The sequence below is a fragment of the Rhipicephalus microplus genome, chromosome 5 (genome assembly GCF_043290135.1).
Source record: "Rhipicephalus microplus isolate Deutch F79 chromosome 5, USDA_Rmic, whole genome shotgun sequence".
Classification (NCBI taxonomy): domain Eukaryota; kingdom Metazoa; phylum Arthropoda; class Arachnida; order Ixodida; family Ixodidae; genus Rhipicephalus; species Rhipicephalus microplus.
The window spans coordinates 148977461-148983461 of NC_134704.1; the positions used below are offsets into that span (position 1 = coordinate 148977461).

Sequence of the window (6001 nt, forward strand, 5' to 3'; positions counted from 1 at the left end):
TCTGGGCGCGCACCGGCAGAAGGAAGGGGGAACAGCGTTCATCTTGAAATTTGACCCATTTCCGCGGCGTGTAGCTTTGCAAATTTTGGCAGACGTGATCATGAACGCATCGTCTACGCATTGCGCTTGTCAGCACAAATTGTCAGAGCTGGTGACTGGCCCTTAAACAATGTGAATACAGCTGATAACCGAACTGTATAGTAGCTTCAAACGCAGCCGCGCCATTCGTTTGCGCGTGAGAAAACGCGGTAGGCAGTATACTCTGGTGGTGGCTAACATTTAATAACCAACAAATGGTTACAGAGGGACGCTTTGGTTGGGGCCTTATTGGTCTTCTCCTCTCACAGCACTAAGCGGAACCCCTATTCCGGAGCTCCATTGGCAAGCAACGCCGCCCATGTCCGTTGAACCCGGGCCTTTTCGGCCTTCAGGTCCTGACAGCCGAGCAGGGCCGCCAGCCAGCCCTCTCTCGTGAGGTTGGGGTTGAGGGGATAGATGAATTTTGTGGTGCCTGATGGCGAAACGCTAGACTGACGCCGACGCCCGCTCCACCCGGGCCCTAGAAGAATGGAGGAGGTGTTGACTGAGCACCACCAGCAAGGCTATTGGCGTCCTCGCTTTCGGCATGCTCCGGCACACATGTTTAGCTACGCTTGGCATACAGCATTCCTGGAATGCAACGTAGATGTGTTTCTCGACTCGTATCCCAGTGGTGCTATCACACAGCTGCCTCAATAGAAAACTTATTCAGGGAAGGGTGATGTCTAACGGTACTATAACGCTGGATTGATTTCAAAAATAGACCTCAGGAAAAGGAAAACAAAGCTTAACTTTTGCCGCCGTCACCTTAATATTGTAAGAATGTTCGGGAGTCCGTAAGCTCGCGGTGTGTAGTACGTGTTTTCCAAAGTTACCGTTAGCTTTAGGCAATTTACGCACCGACAATCACATGAACGGGAAAAAAAGACGCAGTTCTCATAAGCCTGATTGGAAGCATTGGCATGTGGGTATTACTTTTTTGCAGAACAATACTTATAAATAACACAGTTCAAACACTCGCAGAGATTTTTTTCTTTATGGCAATAAAATTAGGTCGGCCAGCTGCAGTGTCGAGCCTCTGTACTGAAGTCTCGCGAATAGATTACCTTAAACACCACATTAGTAGCAAGCAGCTCTCGATCATCACTGTAGTTGGAATCCTCGTTACTTATATGCAAGACGTTTACAACGAAGTTGTATATGGCAAGACAAAAGCAAAATGCATGTGAAGTCCCAGCGCACATGTTCCATGACAGAAGGGAGTTGTGCGAACTGTAATCGTATGATGGCTCCTGGCAGCGAACGACACATTGTGATCTCGCGAATGTTGAGGGACCCGGTGGTTGCTGGTGTGGCGAAAAAATGATGAATGAGTTCTTGAATTGCCTGTGTTATTCTTGTCTGATAGTGCTAAAATTAGATAGTTTTGGGTTGATAAACGAAACATGTGATCAATATTAGGCCAATTTCACAAGACGTCAGTGGAAAATCAGTGGAATTCTGATAATTTGTTGTTCGGACTACGTGTATTTTTCTTCTTAAGATAACTTCGGTAGAGCAAAACTTGAGAGGTGAGCGAGTTGGTATTGATTCATTATGGCGTAAATGTAGCGCAAAAAAAACACGAGATAAAGAAAGTTAATGTCACAAGAGCTTGTAGTTGTTCACTTTCTTGTATACACTCTAAGCCAAAAACGGCCGAAATGGGAGCAACGGCTGTTTTTACTCCTTCAGACCGACTGTTACTCTCCAAAAAGACCAAGCGGAACAAGATGGCCGACTTGTTCGAGAATGGGGAAGCAACTGTATTCATCTTAAGTTTGTAAGGGAGCAACGGAAGGAGGAACCGCTGTAAATGCTCTCGTCACGCAACGGTTACTCCCCGGCAGGACACCGCACACAAATATGCATGCCGCCCACATTTATATTCATGGGCCAGATTATTGTTTGTTCTGTGTGCCAAACTTCACCAAACCAAAACAGTGATTTATTTTAGCATCCGCAGATAATAAGATAGCAGCGCTGGCTGAACACAGAAGGCCTGAGAATACAGCTACGGCAAGTACCTAACACACGCAGCAGCAGAATGGAGAGTTGGCACGTCAAAGCGGACCGAACACCGAAACACGTGCAAAACAACGATAAAAAAAAACCTAGACACGCCGTTCGTCCGCGAAGGAAGGGCGTCAAAGTCGATCAAGCACCGAAACACGTGCATAAGGAGCCCCCCCCCCCCCCCAGATATATCGGAGAAGAAAAAAAAAGCGGACCCAGACGCGCTTTTCATCAGCCGTACCCTTAGTAGCACGCTTCTCCGTGTAGTTTGAAGGCAGAATGACAAATCTGCGCCCGCACGACAAGTGTGGCGCTAGTGTAGTAAGCGATGTAAGTTACAAAGTAATTTTTATTTAGTGTTTATGTTTACTAGCACTAAATAAAAATTACACTCAATTTTTTATATTTATTTATGAGTTTTAGTGTACCTCAGTTTTTTTCTCATAAGTGTATTAGGAGAACACACTGAAAGCATTGCGCTGACGCCTGTGCTGCCACTGCTCGACGTTTTTTTTTTTTTTTTCGGCGCAACTAGGTTCGCGTTCGCACTACTCATTCATATGGTCTGTGGTCGACGAGCACATGGACATGCGAGCTTGTGAGCTATGTTTTGATCGTGTGTGTTTGTCGCAGATTTGCGTTTCTACTTATTCGTGATGAAGGTTAGTGTATATTTATCTTTATGGAGCGCGAAGTTGTTGTGTATTTTGCTGCTGGGTGGAACAAACACATCGTAAACACGTCTTCAGCTATCTGCAAGCCTGTTCGCTCGTCGGACAAAGGACTGTGCATGCATCAGCGTGCAGGTGAGTGGCATTTCGAGCAACATTTAATGCTCTTACAATAGTTTGTTGAGTGGTTGCGTTATTAAAAGAAAAATAATTTGCTTTTTCTTATTTACCGTATCCATTGCTAGCCGTATCGGACTAAATTACCTCTATTATTACCGCCTGCATACCCTCTTGCTTCCCCTGTCACCACTGCAGTGCCAGTGTACTTTTGCAGTTAAAAGTTCACTCCCGCAACACTACCTTGCTTGAAAAAACATTGGGGCGGGGTTGTAGCTGCCTTCATACTGGCACTTTTCTACCATTGGCTTTATGTAACGTTAACGGCTGAGTGTTGGGGCCTTGGGCCCCATTTTTTTAGAGCTGTAAAGTGTATGTAAATCAGTAAGTGAACAAACCATTGTCGCATCACTTCACTGGCATAGCCAGGCGGTTGCGCACAGAATTTTTTTAGGCCGGGCGTAGGGAGCCCATAATGACGACCATATTCGCTTGCCCGGCCTCCAATTCAGATAAGCGGACCTCCCCCCCCTCCCCGCACGCCTCAAAAAAAAAAAAATCTGCCCACATCACTGCGTCACTTGCTTCACCTCTGCGCTGAACGTACTATTTTATAAGCGCACCATCAAGCGAGCAATTTACATATGAATAGAACAATTGGAGGAGGCATGACCCACATCTTTAAGATTTCTTTAGTCATGCAAAACCTTCGCAAAACTGAATATTGTCAAAGACAATCATAAATGCTGTATGTTCTCGTTAGCGTTGTCATTATTCTGCATCATGAAATCCTTATGCGCTGTGAAAATTTGGCATGCCGTTGAAGTCGCATATTGACGTTAATACCAATCAACGAAAATTTCGACAACCTCAATAACGCCGTTTGGGATTTCCCGCATGCACATAATTAGGCTGATTTTCACTTGGCTGTTCTTAACCCGACTTCACTGCTACCAAATGAAACAATACTTATGCATGTCTTTTACTACTTTTTTTTTCAGGGATATGACACAAATTTGGTTATACTGCAGATAAAGATGCTCCCAACGATGCTGAAGTACAGAAAGCAAGTGAATTTTGGTAAGTGCAGACCTTTTGTACTACGTATATGAAAGCATCGCTTTTTAGGGGCAAACTCTGCATGTGTTGGCCAGAGAATAGTTTATCATGCCACATGGTTACACTGGCACTGACAATTTGACATGGCTCCGCTGGCCCGTGTGTGTGCTCGCACTGTTACCGTTAAGATAAAATGTTTATGTTTTCATTGCAGGGATTGCTGTTTGTACTAGAAAGCCAACTGCCAAGATTTGTTTACGCTGGAGCTTTTAAAAGTATGCTTTCCCTATTTACATGGATTTTGGCTTGCACAAAGCATAACACTTGGGCCTAGATTCACAAAGCTGTTCATGCGCAGGCCTTCATAACAGCGTTTCTTGACTTGCCTTTACCCTGTTTTTTGCAGATGTTTCATGGGTTTAAAAGTGCCACAGCATGTGGACCTCTCCCACTCTGAAAAATTTGTGTTCAAAGTTCTGCAAGAGTGGGCTTAACTTTCTTATGCACCTCCTTGCTGTTCCAAGATCCTGAAGTGTTATGCTCTTACTAGAGGTGGCAGTGTTTCTAATGTTTGTATTTCCACCACATTGACCAAGTATGCGATCTTGGCTTGATTGGTAGCACATCCTCAACAAATGTCCTTGTGGCACATGTAGAAGGCAGTACAAAATAAATAGGCAGACATTCACACCGGGAGCTAACTTCTAATAATGCTTTTTTTGGAAGCCACGGTGCGCTTATTCCAATTTGTCTAACAGAGCAGTAACCTGTTTGGCTGTGAACCAACAAGACGTTGAACTAATTAATAAAAGCTTCACATCTTGTTGCTCTCAGATATATATGTATTGGCGAGCTATCTGTGACACTGTCAAACAAAGAATCGGAATATCTGTGCATGATTTAAGATATATCTTCGTTCACATATCTCGTGGCTGTGACTCGTCAACCGAGTGAACAAATGCACCCTAGTTTACTGAATTTAAAGCATTTTTTGAAGGTAGCACGGTCTACATTTATTTGCCTATAGTTTTGTCCAGTCGTTTGCGTCAGGTACAAAGAAATATACTGAAGATTATCATGTAGCCTCTGCAAATGGTTGCTTTCAAGCATGCTTTGCATGCTTGGCTTGTGAATACAGGTATTGCACAATTCAAGACGCAGCAGCGTTTGATAGAACAGTAGAATGGAGAGCAACTATGTGCACATACTAAATAAGTATTTTAACATGAGCGGACGGTACGTGTTATTTGCCACACACATGATCTCACTTAGAATGCCCATTGGTGAATGGGCTCATAGAAATGTCACTCAGCTGTGTATAGGAAACAAGTTAACTGAACCTAAGGGTATCTTTAACTGCTACAAATATGCCTTGTTGAGGTGCTGCACATTTTGTTCCAGAATATAGCTGTCAGACATCATTTGAAAAGCGTCTACCACATCAGCATTTATATGGCTTGCCAAATAACGTTTGGCCGAACCTTCCTTTTTTTTCATATTTCGTTTTGCAGTAGACATCCTAGAATGTAAGCGCTGCTGCAGTGTGTGTGACTCATTATGTATTGATTCTGGCATGTTTAACCTCACACTTCTATTTTTTTTCTCGCAGCAATGAGATGCTTCACATATGCCTGTGGTGATATTCCGCTGCGCTAGCCTGATGGAAACACCAGCTGCGAAACTTGCGTCCTTCAGCATTGGAGAAGTTGCCATTAGCTCACCAATGATGACACAGACTACCTTATGCTAGAAATTCAAGATTGTTGTTCCACGGATGACGCAGAAAACCTTCGATGTATTATGGTGCTTGTTTAGTGCTGGCTGTGGTGTGGCGAAGTCTACTTTTACGTGTGCTCACACGTCGCCTCGTAAAAAGAACAATAAAGCATTTATTTTCCTTTCAATATTGATTGATTTCATATGTGGGGTTTAACGTCCCGAAACCACTATATGATTATGAAAGACGCCGTAGTGGAGGGCTCCGGAAATTTAGACCACCTGGGGTTCTTTAACGTGCACCCAAATCTGAGCACCCGGGCCTACAACATTTCCGCCTCCAT

General features: G+C 44.0%; 1 long non-coding RNA gene across 1 annotated transcript; it reads left to right on the forward strand.

The window, feature by feature from the left end:
- The first annotated feature begins 2321 nt into the window (after positions 1-2321).
- Positions 2322-5647, forward strand: LOC142817410 (uncharacterized). The gene is made up of 3 exons (XR_012895217.1): positions 2322-2900; positions 3884-3962; positions 4156-5647. It is a non-coding gene; the product is annotated as an uncharacterized LOC142817410 (long non-coding RNA).
- The last annotated feature ends 354 nt before the right edge of the window (positions 5648-6001 follow it).